Genomic DNA, 12380 nt, shown 5'->3' on the forward strand with positions numbered 1-12380 from the left:
TAAATATGAATCTATGCCCATGGATGAACAAAGTGCAAATCACAAGCAAAGGTATGTTTCTAAGCCTTAGTACATTGGTTTTGTGTACTAATATATTTGTCTAAGTGTTAGAAACAGAGAGAAGAAGAAAAGGAGAATGTTGGCTGTGTACAGCCAACAGGCTGTTTCGGTCTGGGGCACCGGACTGTCCGGTGGTGCACCGGACAGTGTCCGGTGCGCCAGGCTGCCTCGACCTGAAGACGCCGCTCTCGGGAATTTGCCGACGGCGTACGGCTAAAATTCACCGGACTGTCCGGTGTGCACCGGACTGTCCGGTGAGCCAACGGTCGGCCGAGCCAACGGTCAGCCGCGGAATCTGCGCGCGACACGTGGCCTGGCCAACGGTCGGGAGGGGGCACCGGACTGTCCGGTGTGCACCGGACTGTCCGGTGCGCCAGATCTGCAACGGTCGGCAACGGTCGACTGGACTGTTTAAGGAAAGAAATCGGGCACCGGACAGTGTCCGGTGTGCACCGGACTGTCCGGTGCGCCCAACGACAGAAGGCAAGGATGGCCTTCTAGATTTGTTCTCAACGGCTCCTAGCTGCCTTGGGGCTATAAAAGGGACCCCTAGGCGCATGGAGGAAGACACCAAGCATTCCTTAAGCACTCTTGATCACTCACACATCAATCTTGCACACTTGTTCGATATTCTAGTGATTTGAGCTCCGTTCTAGTGTGCTAGTCTTTTGAGCTCAAGTCTGGGTCTTGTGTGTGCGTATTCGCTGTGATCTTTGTGTTGTGTGTGAGTTGCTAATCCCTCCCTTGCTCCGTGATTCTCTGTGAACATCTTTTGTAAGGGCGAGAGGCTCCAAGTTGTGGAGATTCCTCGCAAACGGGATTGAGAAAAGAAAAGCAAGAACACCGTGGTATTCAAGTTGATCATTGGATCACTTGAGAGGAGTTGAGTGCAACTCTCGTCCGTTGGGACGCCACAACGTGGAGTAGGCAAGTTTTGTACTTGGCCGAACCACGGGATAACCACCGTGTCATCTCTGTGATTGATTCCTTGTGGTTATTGTGTTTTGACTCCTCTCTAGCCACTTGGCCATAATTGTGCTAACACTTAACAAGTTTTTGTGGCTTAAGTTTTGAAGTTTTACAGGATCACCTATTCACCCCCCCTCTAGGTGCTCTCAATTGGTATCGGAGCCGTTCTCTTCAAGAAAGGGACTAACCGCCCGAAGAGATGGATCCTAAAGGGAAGGGAATCGTGATCAACGATAAGGAGAAGGAGTCCTTCGTCAACGAGCCCAAAGATGACAAGCCTAACGACTCTGGCTCGGGTCATAGACGGAAGGAAGGAAAGAAGAAGAAGACAAGGCGCATCAAGGAGATCGTCTACTACGACGACAGTGATGAGTCTACTTCTTCCCAAAAGGACGACGACCACAACGACTACGAGCAAAGGAAACCGGTCAATTCTAACTTTTCCTTTGACTACTCTCGCATTCCGCAAAGTTCAAATTCACATTTGCTTTCCATTCCACTCGGTAAGCCCCCACACTTTGATGGGGAGGACTATGGATTTTGGAGCCACAAAATGCGTAGTCACCTATTCTCTCTCCATCCTAGTATATGGGAGATTGTAGATAGTGGAATGCACTTTAATAGTTCGGATAGTCCTATATTCATTAATGAGCAAATCCATAAGAATGCACAAGCTACTACTGTTCTTCTAGCTTCATTGTGCAGGGATGAATATAACAAGGTGAGTGGCTTGGATAACGCCAAGCAAATCTGGGATACCCTCAAGATCTCTCATGAGGGAAACGACGCTACCTTGCTCACCAAAATGGAGTTGGTGGAGGGCGAGCTTGGACGGTTCGCGATGATAAGGGGCGAGGAGCCAACTCAAACATACAACCGGCTCAAGACCCTTATCAACAAAATAAGGAGCTACGGAAGCACGCGATGGACGGACCACGACGTCGTCCGCCTAATGCTAAGGTCCTTTACCGTTCTTGATCCTCATTTGGTGAATAATATTCGTGAGAATCCCAGGTACACCAAAATGTCGCCCGAAGAAGTCTTAGGAAAATTCGTCAGCGGGCGAATGATGATCAAGGAGGCAAGGTACGTGGACGACGCCTTGAATGGACCGATCAACGAACCACAACCTTTTGCTCTCAAAGCAACAAGAAGTAAGGAGGCGCTACCTAGCAAGGTGGTACAAATTGAGGCGGTCGGACTTAATGATGAAGAGATGGCTCTCATCATCAAACACTTCAAGACGGTGCTGAAGGGTCACAAGGGGCAGCCAAGCAAGACCAAGACGAAGGGGAAGCGCTCATGCTTCAAGTGCGGTAAGATTGGTCATTTTATTGCTAACTGCCCCGATAATGATAGTGACCAGGAAAAGGGAAACAAGAGGGAAAAGAAGAAGCATTACAAGAAGGCAAAGGGCGAGGCGCATCTAGGCAAGGAGTGGGACTCGGATTGCTCCTCTTCCGACTCCGACAATGAAGGACTCGCCGCCACCGCCTTCAACAAATCAACCCTCTTCCCCAACGAGCGTCACACATGCCTTATGGCAAGGGAGAAGAAGGTATGTACTCGCAACTCTACCTATGCTTCTTCAAGTGAGGACGAATCTAGTGATGAGGATGAAGTAGATTATTCATGTTTGTTCAAGGGCTTAGATAGATCTAAGATAGACAAAATTAATGAATTAATTGATGCCTTGAATGAAAAGAATATACTTTTAGAAAAGCAAGAGGATTTGTTATATGAAGAACATGATAAGTTTGTAGAGGCTCAAAAATCCCTTGCATTAGAAATTAAGAGAAATGAAATGCTCGCTTGTGAAGTGTCAACATGCCATGATTCTATTTCTAACTTAAAGAGCATAAACGATGATTTAAATGCTAAACTAGTAGAAGCAAATAAATCCAACTCTTGTGTTGAATATGTTGAAATTTGCACTAGGTGTAAGGATATTGATATTAATGCTTGTAGCGAACACTTAGTTTCTATTTCAAAATTGAATGATGAATTAGCTAGTCTTAATGCTCAACTTAAGACTAGCAAGAGTAATTTTGATAAACTAAAATTTGCTAGGGATGCCTACACGGTTGGTAGACACCCCTCAATTAAGGATGGGCTTGGCTTCAAGAGAGAAGTCAAGAACTTGACAAGCCATAAGGCTCCTATCTCCGCCAAGGAGAAAGGGAAGGCTCCTATGGCTAGTAGCACTAAAAAGAACCATGCTTTTTTGTATCATGATAGAAGTGCTTATAGGGGTTATAATGCTTATGATGATTTTGATGCTCATAGTTCTTCCTTTATGCATGGCAGAAATATGTCTAGGAAAAATGCTATGCCTAGAAAGAATGTTATTCATGCTCCTAGGAAAGTAGTGAATGAACCTTCTACAATTTATTGTGCTTTAAATGCTTCCTTTGTTATTTGTAGAAAGGATAAGAAAATTGTTGCTAGGAAATTAGGGGCAAAATGCAAGGGAGACAAAACTTGCATTTGGGTCCCTAAGGATATTTGCACTAACCTTGTAGGACCCAACATGAGTTGGGTACCTAAGTCCCAAGTCTAAATTTGCCTTGCAGGTTTATGCATCCGGGGGTTCAAGCTGGATTATCGACAGCGGATGCACAAACCATATGACGGGGGAGAAGAAGATGTTCACCTCCTACGTCAAGAATAAGGATTCCCAAGATTCAATCATATTCGGTGATGGGAATCAAGGCAAGGTAAAAGGGTTAGGTAAAATTGCAATCTCTAATGAGCACTCAATTTCTAATGTGTTTTTAGTTGAGTCTTTGGGATATAATTTATTATCTGTAAGTCAATTATGCAATATGGGATATAATTGTCTTTTTACAAATGTAGATGTGTCTGTCTTTAGAAGAAGTGATGGTTCACTAGCTTTTAAGGGTGTATTAGACGGCAAACTTTATTTAGTTGATTTTGCAAAAGAAGAGGCCGGTCTAGATGCATGCTTAATAGCTAAGACTAGCATGGGCTGGCTGTGGCATCGCCGCTTAGCACATGTAGGGATGAAGAACCTTCACAAGCTTCTAAAGGGAGAACATGTGATAGGTTTGACTAACGTGCATTTCGAAAAAGATAGACCTTGTGCAGCTTGTCAAGCAGGTAAACAAGTGGGAGGAGCGCATCACAGCAAGAATGTGATGACCACTTCAAGACCCCTGGAGTTGCTGCATATGGATCTCTTCGGACCCGTCGCCTATCTGAGCATAGGAGGGAGTAAGTATGGTCTAGTTATTGTTGATGACTTTTCCCGCTTCACTTGGGTGTTCTTTTTGCAGGATAAGTCTGAAACCCAAGGGACCCTCAAGCGCTTCCTCAGGAGAGCTCAAAATGAGTTTGAGCTCAAGGTGAAGAAGATAAGGAGCGACAACGGGTCCGAATTCAAGAACCTTCAAGTGGAGGAGTTCCTTGAAGAGGAAGGGATCAAGCACGAGTTCTCCGCTCCCTACACACCACAGCAAAATGGTGTGGTAGAGAGGAAGAACAGGACGCTCATCGACATGGCGAGGACGATGCTAGGAGAGTTCAAGACCCCCGAGTACTTTTGGACGGAAGCCGTAAACACGGCTTGCCACGCCATCAACAGGGTCTACCTTCATCGTCTCCTCAAGAAGACGTCGTATGAGCTACTAACCGGTAACAAACCCAATGTATCCTACTTTCGTGTATTTGGGAGCAAGTGCTACATTCTAGTGAAGAAGGGTAGAAATTCTAAATTTGCTCCCAAAGCTGTAGAAGGGTTTTTGTTAGGTTATGACTCAAATACCAAGGCGTATAGAGTCTTCAACAAATCATCAGGTTTGGTTGAAGTCTCTAGCGACGTTGTATTTGATGAGACTAATGGCTCTCCAAGAGAGCAAGTTGTTGATTGTGATGATGTAGATGAAGAAGATGTTCCAACGACCGCGATACGAACCATGGCGATTGGAGACGTTCGGCCACAGGAACAAGATGAACGAGATCAACCTTCTTCCTCAACTATGGTGCATCCCCCAACTCAAGACATTGAACAGGTTCATCAACAGGAGGCGTGTGATCAAGGGGGAGCACAAGATGATCATGTGATGGAGGAAGAAGCGCAACCGGCACCTCCAACCCAAGTTCGAGCGGTGATTCAAAGGGATCATCCCGTCGACCAAATTCTGGGTGACATTAGCAAGGGAGTAACTACTCGGTCTCGATTAGTCAATTTTTGTGAACATTACTCCTTTGTCTCTTCTATTGAGCCTTTCAGGGTAGAAGAGGCCTTGCTAGATCCGGACTGGGTGTTGGCCATGCAAGAGGAGCTCAATAACTTCAAGAGGAATGAAGTTTGGACGCTGGTGCCTCGTCCTAAGCAAAATATTGTGGGAACCAAGTGGGTGTTCCGCAACAAACAAGACGAGCACGGAGTGGTGACGAGGAACAAGGCTCGACTTGTGGCAAAAGGTTATGCCCAAGTCGCAGGTTTGGACTTTGAGGAGACTTTTGCTCCTGTGGCTAGGCTAGAGTCAATTCGTATCTTGCTAGCATATGCCGCTCACCATTCTTTCAGGTTGTATCAAATGGATGTGAAGAGCGCTTTCCTCAACGGGCCAATCAAGGAGGAGGTGTACGTGGAGCAACCCCCTGGCTTCGAGGATGAACGGTACCCCGACCATGTGTGTAAGCTCTCTAAGGCGCTCTATGGACTTAAGCAAGCCCCAAGAGCATGGTATGAATGCCTTAGAGACTTTTTAATTGCTAATGCTTTCAAGGTTGGGAAAGCCGATCCAACTCTTTTTACAAAGACATGTGACGGTGATTTGTTTGTATGCCAAATTTATGTCGATGACATAATATTTGGTTCTACTAACCAAAAGTCTTGTGAAGAGTTTAGCAGGGTGATGACGCAGAAATTCGAGATGTCGATGATGGGCGAGTTGAACTACTTCCTTGGGTTCCAAGTGAAACAACTCAAAGACGGCACTTTCATCTCCCAAACGAAGTACACGCAAGACTTGCTAAAGAGGTTTGGGATGAAGGACGCCAAGCCCGCAAAGACGCCGATGGGAACCGACGGACACACAGACCTCAACAAAGGAGGTAAGTCCGTTGATCAAAAAGCATACCGGTCAATGATAGGGTCTTTACTTTATTTATGTGCTAGTAGACCGGACATTATGCTTAGCGTATGCATGTGTGCTAGATTTCAATCCGATCCTAAGGAATGTCACTTAGTGGCGGTGAAGCGAATTCTTAGATATTTAGTTGCTACGCCTCGCTTCGGACTCTGGTATCCAAAAGGGTCTACCTTTGACTTGGTTGGATACTCAGACTCCGACTATGCTGGATGTAAAGTCGATAGGAAGAGTACATCAGGGACGTGCCAATTCTTAGGAAGGTCCCTGGTGTCATGGAACTCTAAGAAACAAACCTCCGTTGCCCTATCCACCGCTGAGGCTGAGTACGTTGCCGCAGGTCAGTGTTGCGCGCAATTACTTTGGATGAGGCAAACCCTCTGGGACTTTGGCTACAATCTGAGCAAAGTCCCACTCCTATGTGATAATGAGAGTGCTATCCGCATGGCGGAAAATCCTGTTGAACACAGCCGCACAAAGCACATAGACATCCGGCATCACTTTTTGAGAGACCACCAGCAAAAGGGAGATATCGAAGTGTTTCATGTTAGCACCGAGAACCAGCTAGCCGATATCTTCACTAAGCCTCTAGATGAGAAGATCTTTTGCAGGTTGCGTAGTGAGCTAAATGTCTTAGATTCGCGGAACTTGGATTGAATTGTAGCATACATGTGTTTATGCATTTGATCATGTTCATTCTGCATTTTGTTGCTTATTGTGGTGCTCAAGTTGTACAAACACTCCCTGGACCTCACAAGTCCGTTGCAAAGTGATGCACATGTTTAGGGGGAGATGTGTTACAACTTGACCCTTTGAGACTAACCATTTGCTTGAGTTTGCTTGATTTAGTCTCGAAGGTGAATTGAAAGGGAAAGGTGAACTTGGACCATGCAAGACTTCCACTGTACTCCGATGAGAGGGTAACTTATTCCAAGTTCATCTCTAAGATCTTATTGCCTTTGTACTCTTAATTGAAGACTTTGGTGAGGCAATGGGGTTAAAGGGCCAAGATTGATCCCGTTTTGGTGCTTGATGCCAAAGGGGGAGAAAATAAAGGCCAAAGCAATAAATGGATCAGCTACCACTTGAGAAATTTTGAAAATAGTTAAATAGAGCTTTTTGAAGCAATAAATGGATCAGCTACCACTTGAGAAATTTTGAAAATAGTTAAATAGAGCTTTTTGTTGTCAAAACTCTCTTATTGTCTCTTTTGTCAAGAATTGGTTTCGTGTGGGGAGAAGTAATGACTATGGGAAATAGGGGGAGTTTTTGAAATCCTTGATCAATCTCATTTGGAATGACTCTCTTTATGCTTCAACATGTATGTTTGACTTAGAGATAGAGATTTGAGTTTGATTTGCAAAAACAAACCAAGTGGTGGCAAAGGATGATCCATATATGCCAAAATTGAATAGAACTCAAAATTATTCTATTTGAAGTGATTTTGCACTTGTTCTAGTTGCTTTATGTTGTGTTGGCATAAATCACCAAAAAGGGGGAGATTGAAAGGGAAATGTGCCTTTAGGCCATTTCTAAGTATTTTGGTGATTAAGTGCCAACACAAGTGCTTAAATATGAATCTATGCCCATGGATGAACAAAGTGCAAATCACAAGCAAAGGTATGTTTCTAAGCCTTAGTACATTCGTTTTGTGTACTAATATATTTGTCTAAGTGTTAGAAACAGAGAGAAGAAGAAAAGGAGAATGTTGGCTGTGTACAGCCAACAGGCTGTTTCGGTCTGGGGCACCGGACTGTCCGGTGGTGCACCGGACAGTGTCCGGTGCGCCAGGCTGCCTCGACCTGAAGACGCCGCTCTCGGGAATTTGCCGACGGCGTACGGCTAAAATTCACCGGACTGTCCGGTGTGCACCGGACTGTCCGGTGAGCCAACGGTCGGCCGAGCCAACGGTCGGCCGCGGAATCTGCGCGCGACACGTGGCCTGGCCAACGGTCGGGAGGGGGCACCGGACTGTCCGGTGTGCACCGGACTGTCCGGTGCGCCAGATCTGCAACGGTCGGCAACGGTCGACTGGACTGTTTAAGGAAAGAAATCGGGCACCGGACAGTGTCCGGTGTGCACCGGACTGTCCGGTGCGCCCGACGACAGAAGGCAAGGATGGCCTTCTAGATTTGTTCTCAACGGCTCCTAGCTGCCTTGGGGCTATAAAAGGGACCCCTAGGCGCATGGAGGAAGACACCAAGCATTCCTTAAGCACTCTTGATCACTCACACATCAATCTTGCACACTTGTTCGATATTCTAGTGATTTGAGCTCCGTTCTAGTGTGCTAGTCTTTTGAGCTCAAGTCTGGGTCTTGTGTGTGCGTATTCGCTGTGATCTTTGTGTTGTGTGTGAGTTGCTAATCCCTCCCTTGCTCCGTGATTCTCTGTGAACATCTTTTGTAAGGGCGAGAGGCTCCAAGTTGTGGAGATTCCTCGCAAACGGGATTGAGAAAAGAAAAGCAAGAACACCGTGGTATTCAAGTTGATCATTGGATCACTTGAGAGGAGTTGAGTGCAACTCTCGTCCGTTGGGACGCCACAACGTGGAGTAGGCAAGTTTTGTACTTGGCCGAACCACGGGATAACCACCGTGTCATCTCTGTGATTGATTTCTTGTGGTTATTGTGTTTTGACTCCTCTCTAGCCACTTGGCCATAATTGTGCTAACACTTAACAAGTTTTTGTGGCTTAAGTTTTGAAGTTTTACAGGATCACCTATTCACCCCCCCCCTCTAGGTGCTCTCAGGTGCGTGGCTTCCTGGGCCTCGCTGGCTACTACAGGAAGTTCATCCGCGACTTCGGCTCCATCACGGCGCCACTCACACGTCTCCTGCGGAAGGAGGCATTCGTCTGGACGGCGGAGGCGGACGAGGCTTTCGCTGCCCTGAAGCGGGCGCTCTCGTCGGCGCCGGTTCTACAGATGCCTGACTTCGCGCGCCAGTTCGTGGTCGACTGCGACGCGTCCGGCACCAGCTTTGGCGGCGTTCTACACTAGGGGGGCGGACCCCTGGCCTTCTTCAGTCGACCGTTCGCCGCTCGCCATGTCAACTGGCGACCTACAAGCGCGAGCTCATCGGGCTGGTGCAAGCCATCCGGCACTGGTGCCCGTACTTGTGGGGTGCCGGTTCCTCGTCCGCACCGACCACTACAGCCTAAAGTTCCTCCTGGACCAACGGCTGTCCACCGTGCCTCAACACCAGTGGCTCAGCAAGCTGTTCGAGTTTGACTTCACCGTCGACTACCGCCCTGGGCGGCTCAACTCGGCGGCCGATGCACTGTCTCGCCGCGACGAGGAGACTGCGGCGCTCTGTGCCCTCTCTGGGCCCTCCTTTGACCTCTACGCTGACATTCGCCGCGCCACCGTGGCCGACCCGGTCACGCGCGACCTGCTGCAGCAGCTGCAGGCTGCATCTCTGGGCACGTCGTGGGCAGCCGACAACGTCTTCCTCCTCCACGGCAAGCGCATCTACGTGCCTGCCACCGACGACTTGCGCCACCAGGTGGTGACCCTGGCTCACTTGGCGGGACACGAGGGGGTCCAGAAAACCCTTGTGCGCCTCCGCGTGGACTTCTACATCCCCGGCGACCGCCAGCTGGTGCTCGACTTCGTCCGCTCCTGTGACGTGTGCCAGCGGAACAAGACACCGACCACACAGCCGGCCGGCCTACTTCAGCCCTTGGACGTTCCGTCGCAGGTGTGGGCAGATATCTCCATGGACTTCATCGAGGGGCTGCCGAAGGTGCACGGCAAGTCTGTCGTCCTAACGGTGGTGGACCGCTTCTCGAAGTACACCCACTTCATCGCGCTCAGCCACCCCTACACCGCCGCCTCCGTCGCCCGTGCCTTCTTCGACGGGATCGTGCGCCTACACGGTTTCCCCAGCTCCATTGTCAGCGATCGCGACCCAGTCTTCACCAGCAATCTCTAGCGCGATCTCTTTAAATGTGCAGGTGTCAAGCAGCGGCTCAGTACGGCCTTTCATCCCCAGACGGATGGCCAGTCCGAGGTCGTCAACAAGGTCATCGCGATGTATTTGCGATGTGCGATAGGTGATCGGCCTCGCTCGTGGGTCGACTGGCTCTCCTGGGCGGAGTACTGCTACAATACCTCGTACCACACGGCACTCCGAGCGTCGCCATTCGAGGTTGTGTACGGCCGACCCCACCACCCCTCCTGCCACACCATGCCGGGGCGGCCCAGACAGAAGCGGTGGACGCCATGCTGCGGGACCGCGACGCGTTCCTGGAGGAGGTTCGCGAGCGTCTTCTTCAGGCCCAGCAGTACGCCAAGCACCACTACGATGAGCACCATCGCGTGGTGGAGTTCGACAAGGGCGCATGGGTGCTGTTCCGACTTCTCCACCGACCCACCCATGCGCTCGCTTCACCGTCCAAGGGCAAGCTGCGCCCACGCTACGCGGGGCCGTTCCAGATCGTCGAGCGCATCGGGCAGGTGGCTTATCGTCTCCGACTCCCCGCGGACACGCGCCTGCATGACGTCTTCCATGTGGGGCTGTTAAAGCCGTACAACTCCGCCGGCTCGCCACCATCAACACCGGTCGTGCTGCCACCGATTCAGGACGGGCAACTGCTACCAGCCCCTGCGCAGGTCCTGCGCGCACAGCTCCGTCGCGGCGCGTGGCACATCCTCGTCAAGTGGCCAGGCCTTCCAGAGGACGACGCCACCTGGGAGCCCCTGGACGACTTCAAGACTCTCTACCCGGATGTGCAGCTCGAGGACGAGCTGTTTGCGCAGGCAGGGAGAGATGTTATGACCGGCCGCCACTATAGGCGCCGGGCAACAGCATAAGCATGCAAATAAGGATTAGAAGATAAGCATGCAGATAAGAATTAGAAGATAAGATTTGTTAGAGAGAAGATAGGGATTAGAAGATAAGATTTGTTAGAGAGAAGATAGGGAGTAAAAGATAAGATTTGTTAGAGAGAAAAGAGGAGATCTATCTCATTAGATAAGGACTAGAAGGGAGTATAAATAATTGTAAGCACCACTCTATAGATCAAGCAGAAACACATTGTTTCCGGCTTCCTGTATGGAGCCGGGAGTCCAACCCTAGCCGCCACCTTGTTTTCCTCCTCTCACGATCGCTGGCTCCTCTCCGCCGTTCAGCCTTCAAACCGCCTCCATCGATCCTCCACACGTACAACTTCCGATCGGTGCGTGGCAGAGAACAACAACATACCAATATCACTGAAATAATAGTAGCGCTATTGAATCCTGAAATTAATTTAGAAAAACACAAACATCCAAATCTGAATAATAGGATGATTATATATACACGATTCCAAAATCGTTGCAAGTGTTATAGTAAATAAAAAAAATAACTTAAGGAGTCATATTTAGTTCCAAGAAATTGTGATAGAATACATAGCCACACTGTACGTACGAACTCCTTCCACATCAAAATTGAACGGAGCAACAAGCGATCGAGGACGCGACTGGTACTGTGACGCATCAACCACAATAATAATCTGTCGCACTGCAATCGATCACAACGTTTCTTAATTAATTTTGGAAAGCACCGCGGTATGATTATGGGCAGTACTCAGGCATGATTTGGCATTGGAGGGCTCGATCAACATCAGCCATACGTAGCAGGACGGCGGCCGCGCGCGCGGGCTCCCGTGACGATCGGTCGTTCGCATGCAACAGGTAGGCAGGCAGGCAGGCCAGGCCGGCCACAAGCAGCAGCTAGCGCCTCAGACTTGCGCAACACGCGACGCGACTCGCATCCATAAATAAATAAAATATAATCATGCAAGTGCTCCATGTGTAGCGTACATACAGGCCGCGGCTCTCGATCTCAACTGGCTGAAGCGCCAATTCCCTGCCCGTACGTGCGTGTGTGGTATGATTTTCTTAGTTTTTTTTTTAAAATTTTTCAAATTTCATGTTTACATCTGTAATAGATACGGCTGAAGAAAGGAGCTTTGGAACAAAGACAAACATCAGTATCGGTTCTCACTACATTTTCTTATAAAGACAATACAGTACAGATTGGCATCTATAACCAGTACTACTAATATCACGGCTTCATGAGTGTTGATTAGAGCATGCGAACACATATTAATCTCTCAAGCACCAATTAGTATCTGTTGGTGGCTTCAATAGTACTAAATAATACACTTTAGTACGGCTGAAAACATCAATCGATAAATTTGGAAGAGCCTTTTGTGACGCATATACTGGCGGAAACCAGTATTAAAAAACA

This window comes from Zea mays, chromosome 4, assembly GCF_902167145.1.
Source record: "Zea mays cultivar B73 chromosome 4, Zm-B73-REFERENCE-NAM-5.0, whole genome shotgun sequence".
NCBI classification, from domain to species: domain Eukaryota; kingdom Viridiplantae; phylum Streptophyta; class Magnoliopsida; order Poales; family Poaceae; genus Zea; species Zea mays.